Source organism: Lathyrus oleraceus, chromosome 5 (assembly GCF_024323335.1).
Source record: "Lathyrus oleraceus cultivar Zhongwan6 chromosome 5, CAAS_Psat_ZW6_1.0, whole genome shotgun sequence".
Taxonomy (NCBI): domain Eukaryota; kingdom Viridiplantae; phylum Streptophyta; class Magnoliopsida; order Fabales; family Fabaceae; genus Lathyrus; species Lathyrus oleraceus.
Window position 1 is genome coordinate 305,154,006 of NC_066583.1, and position 10,014 is coordinate 305,164,019.

Genomic DNA, 10,014 nt, shown 5'->3' on the forward strand with positions numbered 1-10,014 from the left:
CACCTTTCCTTATTGGATAAAAGAAAAATCGATGGCGACTCTTGCTATCCGCGACATTGCGATAAAAAGCAAAATACCCCAAGTCAGTTCACCGTATGACAGTGAGATATTAATTTTATTTTTTATTTAAAATAATAAAAAAAATATAAAATTACTAAAGACAAATCAATGGGTTGGGTCAACAGGTCTGCGGGTTGCAAAAGTCAAACCTGATACCCAAACAAAAACTATACGGGTTGTTATAGGTTGGGTTGGGTATACCCGTAAATGGATGGGTTTGAGTAATTTATGGGTTGGGTTGGTTTGGGTCAGCGGGTTCGTGGGTCGACCCGCACCCATGAACACCCCTAGATGTAGAGGTTACTTCTCTGACTTCGATGAAACCACTTGTACACGTGGATGAAGGGTTTCCTGGAGGGCATAATGATCGTTTCATGCTCATTGGATATGTCAATCATGTGGCATTATATCATGGCAAGGAGAGGTATGTGTATGTTATGTTGAACTTGACTTTACTTTCTTATTGATACGTTGATAAAAACTAATTCTTTTTACTTTGTTTGTTAAAGGATTGAATGTCGCTAAAAGTACCCACGCACGGGGAAAAATGAGTAAGTTCTTAGATGCCCTGATGCCACGGGAGGTCAAGGTGATCGTAGAGGATTTCCGTTTCCTTTCATTGGTGGATTGTTCTCTGATCATGCTCGACGATGTTGATGTAAGCCCTGGAGGCCAATACTTTTGGTACTTGTATCGAATTATTTATTAATAATAAAAGGTTTTTTCTTTATTATGTTTGTGTAATAAAGTCCATATAATAGCTAGTTTGTTTAATGTAACAAGTGTGACCTGATCATGAGATCCCATTAAACATAAGGACATTATTCTTAAAGTACCGTAGTCGAGCTTTGTTGAGAAGTGGGATAACATTAAAGTATTAAGACTATTATGTATATAGATTGATGATCACATCTCATGGATCATGGATAAGGAGTTATCAAGTCTTAAACATGGGTATGAGTACTATGAGTAATATTTATACTGGATTGACCCGCTATGAGAATACTACATAGAATGTTATGCAAAGTGTCACAAGTTATTCTCATGGTGATAGTGGTGTATACCACCCTTTGACCTGAAACCACTATGGACCCTAGATGTAGAGTCGAGTGTTTTATTGTTGATCAAACATTGCCCGTAACTGGATGACCATAAAGACAGTTTATGGGTACTCCATGAAGCATGCTGAGGGGCATGAGTGACCTAGATGGAATTTGCCCATCACGCGTAACAGGACAAATGTCTAAGGGCTCAATATTGAACTGGATAAAGATAACAGGGTATATGCCTTATGTTCAATATAAACATAACGGCAAAAGGGTCATGTACACACAAATATTATCACAAAAAGGGATTTGTCAAATCACATGACATTTTCGTATCTTGGGTAGGAGTGATGTGTTGCTAGATACCGCTCACTGTTTATTATGTTAAATACGTGATTTAATATAATTTTCAATATCGCGAAAACCTATCGGGTCACATACAAAAGGACGAATTGATGAGAGATAGAGTAAATAACGAACACTGTAAGGTACAATTCACTTAAGTGAATTGTATAACATCATAAGATACGGTGCACTTAAGTAGAATATGAAATGTGGTAAGACACCACACGCTTAAGTGATTTTCGGTATACCGTAAGATATGGACCACATACACTTAAGTATGGTTTTTAGCTTGCAGCCCACACAAGTGGTTATATAAATAGAACCCTTTTGCAGAAGCATTTTACTTGATGAAATTTCATCTCTCTCTCTCTCTCTCTCTCTCTATATATATATATATATATATATATATATATATATATATATATATATATATATATATATATATATATATATATATATATATATATATATATTACACACACACACAAACACACACACACACACTCACTCACTCAAAGCCTTCATTCGTAGCAGCTAGCATCGAGACTGAAAGAATTCGTTCATGTGGACTGAGTAGAGGCGTTATCACCATTCAACGCTCGTGATCACTCCTTAGATCTACATCAAAGGTTTCAATCGCCACAAGAGGTAACGATTTCTATCATTGATCATCCCCATTCGTAAGGATCACTAAAGGAAAATTTTAATTTTCGCTGCATTTTGGATTGCAATTTTCCTTCAGTGGTATCAGAGTCTGGTTACGAAACCATGCATCTGATAGCTAGATATTTTCTGTATTTGTTGTATTAATATGATTAAAAGACATAATGAATTAAATAATAAACAATTAATTAAATTTGGCATCATGTGTATATGATTTGGATTATTGATGTTGATTATGCTTCGGAATCCGATGTTAGTATGGTGAAGCAGCGATACATTGATCGTCCATAGGTTACACAAATGAGATCGATCAATTTATATATATGATATAAGTAATTCTTATGCAAAATATGATATATATATATATATATATATATATATATATATATATATATATATATATATATATATATATATATATATATATATATATATATATATATATATATATATATATATATATATATATATATATATATATATATATATATATATATATATATATATATATATATATATATATATATATATATATATATATATATATATATATGATATACTGTTTCTATTTTGTTCATTCAAACACTTAATGATTGTTATTCCTTTGAGCGATCAATGATCATTTGCTTCGAAATCCGACATTAGTATGGTGAAGCAATGACGTGTTGATCAATCATACTTAATTATCAATTGAGGCGTGTTTGACGGTAAGAAATTGTTACATTAGGGTACATGATGGTACAAGGGTTGTGTTGTCAAAGAGTTATGCGTTATGGTTGTAACTACACAAGAGTTGTGCTTTAAAGTATCAAGTGTTGATGCGAAAAACGGTGTCGGTTTCAAATGAATTGTTCATTAAAATTTTGCATTTGGGAGCTTCCCCTAACAACCCCGCAGGGGGTGCTGCCCCTTTGACCCTCGTCCGCTGAACGGTCAGCGGAACCACCGTTCACTAATCGGGCAGCGGAACCACCGGCTAACTTTGCGTAGTGTGATCAATGCTGAAATTTAAGTTGGTTTATTTAATTAACATAATTTAAATTAATAATATAGCGGTAAATTCATGACCATTAAGCTATGAATAAACTTAACGTCAATAAAACCTGAGTCGCCACCACGCTTTTATTGTTTCCAAAGGAAAATGGAAAAGTACGAACAAAACCCAAAGATAAGAAGTTTTCAAATCAAAACTAAGAAAATGCTAGAGATTACATGTAAGGGGGTTGGTTACACAGAGGGAAGGTGTTAGCATCCAAAGTATCCTAGGTACTCATAGGGAACCCTTTTTTATGTGTGTATGTGTTTTGGTATAAAATGATATTTGTAATAAATAGAGTGTGGAGATGAGAAAAGAATTCATTAATTATATTTGTGTTTGACAAGACCTTCTAACTTGTGCCTACATACCAACATAAAAATGAGGGATCAAAACCTCGTAGTTCGTGGTATCAATTTCAAAGTGAGTGAATTGCTTTTAACAAAAATTTAAGTTTAAAGGAGGCACAAAGGGCCTAAAAGAGTTTGAATGAGTGTTAGTTCTTTTTGTCTTTTGAAACTTTAAGTCAATTTGATTAGATTTATTCACAAGTTTGATTTAAGAAAAGAGTTTTAAAAATGCAATGGCATAAGGCCAGAGTTTCTAATTTGCAATAAACTCTAAGTTTAGAAATCACAAGCAAAGAAGGTTTTTGAAAAGAGGGAGAGATTTGAAATTTAATAAGTGGGAGGAGATGAAGAGACTAATCCTAAGAAAAAATTTAAAAGTTAAGAGTTGAAAAGATCTGACTAATGGGACGCAATCCAATAAACAAGAATGTCATATAGAAACTCATTTTTCCCTTGGACTTTAGGATCAAGCGATATCAATACACAAATAGCAAGATGAAGAGCAGGGCATCAAATAAAGATAGCCACATCCAAGCTAGCAACTTCATAATCTTCCCCATGAATTAGATGACATACTCCTTGAATGAATCAGAGTAAGGCATTAGACACAGATTCAAAGTAACATTTGCATCAAGACCATGTATCAGATGAACTCATGTGGATCCCAATACTTGTATCAGATGAAAGCTCAACATCACAATAACTTAGTTTCAGAAATGTTGACATTGGCCAAGTCCTTTTGCATAATGATTGTTGCCTAATTCTAAGTCCAAAGCTCAAATCACAATCCAACAGTCCACACAAACATTTTTTTAGGGTTTTTGTTGTTTATTATGTACTTTAAGGTCCTAGGACCACAAACACAAACATAATACACAAACAAGTAGATACAATCACAATATATGGCTCAAGTGAGCAAAGTAAAAATGACATAAACATAAATAAGTCAAATGATATGTATAATGGAAAATGATAAAAGGCTTGAATTTAAAGTGCATAAAAGTAAATGGCTTGAAATTAAAAGTTAGTCAAATGTTAGTTGATTAGATGTTAGTGAAGTTTTGCTTTTCAACTTTTTAATTCATTCTTTGGAGAACACTTAACCCTATATTCACAAGCATGAATCCTTGAACCAAGACATCTTCCAAAGGAAGGAAAAAAGGCCAAGTTTCCACACAATACCATGAAAGGGGGGAGACTTACAATCTCACTTACTAGAATAATATCCCTTTTGGATCAAAATTTAGCGCTATGTTAAGCAATCGTAATTGGACTTATGTAGAAGTCACAACTATCTGAGGTCGGGCAATAATTTTTTTTGGTGTTAATGCATGTTAGAGATATGGCATGATGAACCATACTCCTAAAATATACCACACACAAAAAGAAAATGATCAAAAGGTGGACCTAATCTCATCCATACTTGTATTGGTTCATGAACCAATTAGCCTTATGATATTGAGATGTCATTGGCTAATGAGAGGAGTGGGATAGAAAGGGATTGAAGATAAAGAGGGAGGGAAAAGGAGACAAACACAAATTGGTCTTGGGAGGAATTTCATCAAATTAAAATCATTCATTCATTTTGGGAGATGAAATATACATTTCATCAATCCCCTAAATTCAACGATTTTAATCCAACAAAAGTCAAATCAACCTTGACCAAGTCCCAAACACAATAGTCAAACTCCACAAGTCAATAAAAATGGCTCAACACAAATTATTTCAATTAAACAAATTAAAAATCAATTAAAAATGCATTAAATTAAATTATGTTTTATCAAAAACCTAAAACCTCTTCAAAACACCAAATAAATGGCCAAGAGATTTATCATAGGTCAAACAAGGTCAAAGGACCTTGAAGAATTTTTTTCACTATTTTTAAAAAGTCAGAAGTATTTTTAAATAATTTAAAATATGCACAAAAACAATTAAATCATGAAAAATATCAATATTGATCCAAAAAATATTTTTAATTTAGAAAATGAAAGAGGAAAATATTTGAATTTTTTTGGTGAAAGTCCCATATTTTTTGGATCAATAATGAAATTAATATGAATTAATAAAAATAAAGCAATTAAAATGAAAATTCATAAATTCAAAAATACGTGGACCATCTGATCTCCCTCATTAATTGAGGTGGCAAATCAGATGGTTCAAAGCGCGCGTTCCATGTGGTCTTTATTCAATAGTTGGCCGAGACATCGAGGTCACGAAAAAGACCTAGCCGGAACCCGAATCCGCACAACATTGTCTTCGACAATCCAGAGCAGGAGAAACAGTATCAAGTGCATAGGAAGTGGAAGCTCACATCCACCAGGTATATGTGCGAGCAAACCCTGAATGCTATAGGTCTGAAAATTGAAGTGGACAGGAGGTTTCACGTACTGGGGATGATGGAACTCATGAGCCTCGAAGCGCCGACTTATGAGCGCATCATGCTCGAATTCTAACTCGAAAAAAGATGGATTAACACGACAAGCTGATTACTTGGGTAGAGTTGGCCGGGCGGACTCTGGGGGTATCTCCGTTAGAGGCATGATTACCCAGATTGAAGAGCATTTCAGGTATCATGCTATTTTGCTTGAAGACACCCAGGTGGCAGGTAAGACCAAAATTGATATGGTCATCTTATACAGCAAGGTATGATTTTTGTTGCACCGAATTACTATTCTATTCTAATTCATAATAGATTTGTTATTACACTTCCTGATCCGGACAGAGTAAGTATTATTGACTATGAAAATTGGTTATATGTGAGTGCTGACCCAGATACGGAGGAAGGCTACGATGCTAAGAACTTTGCTGCAGGTGAACAGGTTGCGGATGAAACGGTAAACAAAGAGGAGGAACCTCAAGAGCAGTTTGTACCCCCGCCTCATGAGCCTTTCCATCAGGGCGCCAAGTCATCATCCATGTCTCACGACCAATGGGCATGGGTACAAACCGATCTCAGTGACCTGAGAACCAAGAAAACACTGCAAGGCATCGAGCAGGCTCGGCAAGGGGCGATGTTGGATGAAATGAACCTCATGATGCGACAGTTGATGTTGCATTTTCCACCCCCGCCTCCTCAGTAGTGCACTGTGAGTTTGCTTCCTTCTACCTTATTCAAATACATTGGTGCCAATGTTTAGTTCATGTGTGTGTGTGTGTGAGGGGGGTTATTTTGCTATTTGTTTTATTTTTTATTTTTATTATTTCCCCATTGTTACGGTTTTGCATTTGGTTTGTTTGTTGTTTTTGGGTACTATGTGCTGCATATATTTTAAGTTCTTGGTATTATTGTTGAATTAGGTGATGACCACTAGCGGGAGTGGATGAAATGATCACTCCACTTACCATTGCTTATTGTGAAGGATCTTCCCAGGAAGTCGATACTGCTGAAGAAAAGATCGGACGCAACGTTTAGAGCTCAACTAACATAAGTTCCTTGTGCATTCTAAAGTAAGTAAGAAGCTGCACCATGCTCAAAGTACTGTGGATACTATCACGCTTTACCTAATATGGTGAGTGCATAAAAAGCCAAACACATTAATCATCATGAGTGATATTTAGGTATGTCTTTATCACTCTGACTTTACGTAGGTTCTCTGGTATTTTTAGTACATATACACACACACACTGAGGCACGTTGCTTGAATATAGCCATTGAGCCTTTCTAGCCATCCCATTAATTTTATCCTTTGTTAACCCTATTTGAGCCTTTACCTGTTGTTTGCTTAAACCACGTAAATATAATCTGTGGCCCAAACACTTCCTTACCTTGTTCGGAGTCAATGTGATATCATTGAGTTGTGTTCAAATTCTAAGTTTGGGGTAAACCCTATAAGTATCGAAAACCAAGGTGATTGCGAGAAAGAAATATAATAAGGAAAAAGATGATCGTCAAAAAAAGAAAAAATAACATGTACTCGATGGTTCGAAAGAAGCACTCACCGAAGGAAGAGCACTCGGAAAAAAAGAAGAGAAAAACGAAATATAAAAGAAAAAACTGAGCGATTGAAAAAGAAAAGAAGTAAAAGGAACAGACACAGTGAGACGAATATTGACATTGACTCTGAACCCAAAACCACTTGTTTTCCTTTTCTGTTTGTATTTACCACACTATAACCCAAGCCCCACCCGAAAGACCTAAAAAGGTGTGTGTTGTGTGTAGTTGATATGAAAGAAGAAAATATTTAAACTTATGAGTTGATATTGCATATTATGAATTGTGAGTGAAAAAACTTTAACCCCGAGAGACTTGGTGAGAGTGTGATATAAGCTGACAGGTGAAGCGGTACCTCGATGTAGAAGTGCAGGGGAAAACTCATAAGGAAAAGCAGGAACTATAAAAGGGAGAGTGAGGGCATTGGTGAAAGATCTCAGCAATATCATGGTAAGAATGCAAATTTTGGGAAGTGACACAATGTGTCGTCTAGGACATTACTTGAGGACAAGCAATGAGCTAAGTTTGGGGTTGTGATCAGTCACCATTTTCACTATGTTTTCGTTGCTTAGTCGATAAGAAACCAATGATTTTAAGACATTGTACATGCATTAAGGTACCTTTAAAGTCAATTTTCATTTTCATAAGTTAGTTTATCATTTTTATTAATTGTCAAATTTATTTTATGTTTTCGCGATTTTATGGGTGGATTGTCTGTGTTTTTATCCTCCAGGTTCAGGTCGAAGATCTGAGGGATTCAATGCGAGACAGTGGGAAGTTCTGGCAATTGAGGAAAGGAAAATACTCAGCACAGGAGGCCTGACACGGCCACCCGTGTCACCTGACACGAGCCGTGTCAGGCAGAAGGCAAATCAACTCGGGAAGGACCATGACAAAAGCCTGACACGGGGGGCCGTGTTAGTTGACACAACCCATGTCAGGTCAACTGGAGGGCATGGTGGAGCGCCTTGGGCGTGTCAGGAAGGACAGAGAGCTGACACAGGCCATGTCAGCTCAGGCGCATATTTTTCCTGTTTTTGGGATTTCCACCAGGCTTGAGCTGCAAGGACGTTTTGTAGATTTCCATCTTTTGCATATGGATTTTTCACTATATTAGGAGAGTTTCTACAAGAGAAAAGATCATATGGGAAGGAGGTGAACACAACATTGTCAGACGAGCAAGGATTACAGAGATCAAGGAATTCGAAGAGGGGAAGGTTTTCAAGAGCGGAAGCGATTGAAGATCCAAGTCATCTAATTACTTGTAATATGTATTTTTTATCCTGAATTTGTTTTGAACAATATGAGTAGCTAAACCTTCCAATGCTAGAGGGTGTCCCTGATTTAGAATTGTAATGACTATGAGTTTAAGATTGCATTTATAATACTATTTTTACGGTAATATTTTAATGTGCTTAATGCTTTCTCTTTCGGACCAATCGAGATTTTTGTATGGTTATCAATTAGGCTGGACCGCCATTGGTAAGGTTTTCATAAGATTACTCTGTAGTAGATATCGCATTGGACTAGGGATATCTTGTATGAATAAGAGCATTCTTGATATAAAAAAGCTTAACCTCACCCTAATTGTCTGTGGACATAGAAATTAGGGTAGAATGATTAAAGGTTTTATCACCAAGGACTTGGGAGAAAATACCCTTGAGAATTGGTAGTAATTGATATTTGCTGATGCCATAGTGACTCAGAGTTGTTACAGGGATAAATCATACACCTTCCCTGGCATTGTTCTTCATACCTTGCAAACCCTTATTTTTACAGTATTATTTTTTGTTGACTTTATTTTTATATCTGAATCTAAAAATCCTCAACAATAGTTTTTGTTTAATTGAACGATAATTTGAACTCGATATTAACATGCAATCCTTGAGATCGACATTCGGGGAATTTCCCCTTTATTACTATAACGGGCAAAATAGTACACTTGCTATTTTTTCGATCAATTTCTTATCCAGAAACCACATATTTGAAAACACCGTCACAATCGGTGAAAACAAAGGGTGCTTATAAGAAGGTCAAACTAACTTCGAGTGACAATTCAATGATGTGGTATCCTTCTAATTTTTAACATGTGAGTCCCCTCTCATTTTATCTAAACCATTTTTAGACATGGATCCTCTCTCACTTTCCATGCATTTTCGGCTAGTCACATGAAGATAAACACGACGAGGCTTGCTCACGTGATTGATCCTTCATCCCACTTATAATGAATAATGTGATCGAGTTATTTTGAGTGTTTGTTGATTGTATATGAGCAGGTGATATATGCTACACATTATACGACGATCATCCTCATATGCATCCCTTGGATGGCATAACCTTATACTCTTACTGGTTGACTTGTGGGCCATATTTGATTTATCCACATCTTCCTGAGTGATTCATGTACCAGTTTGAGTTTATATAGGATATTTCAAGAGACCCCATTGTGTTTTCTACTCCCACCGTCATCCGCTGAGATCTTGATGCGTTGTTTGATAATTTCTAAAATCATATGGTATCATAGGAAGCATGAAGTGTGGGCTACTCAAACATGGAGTAATCAATTTGGAGACATCCAATGAT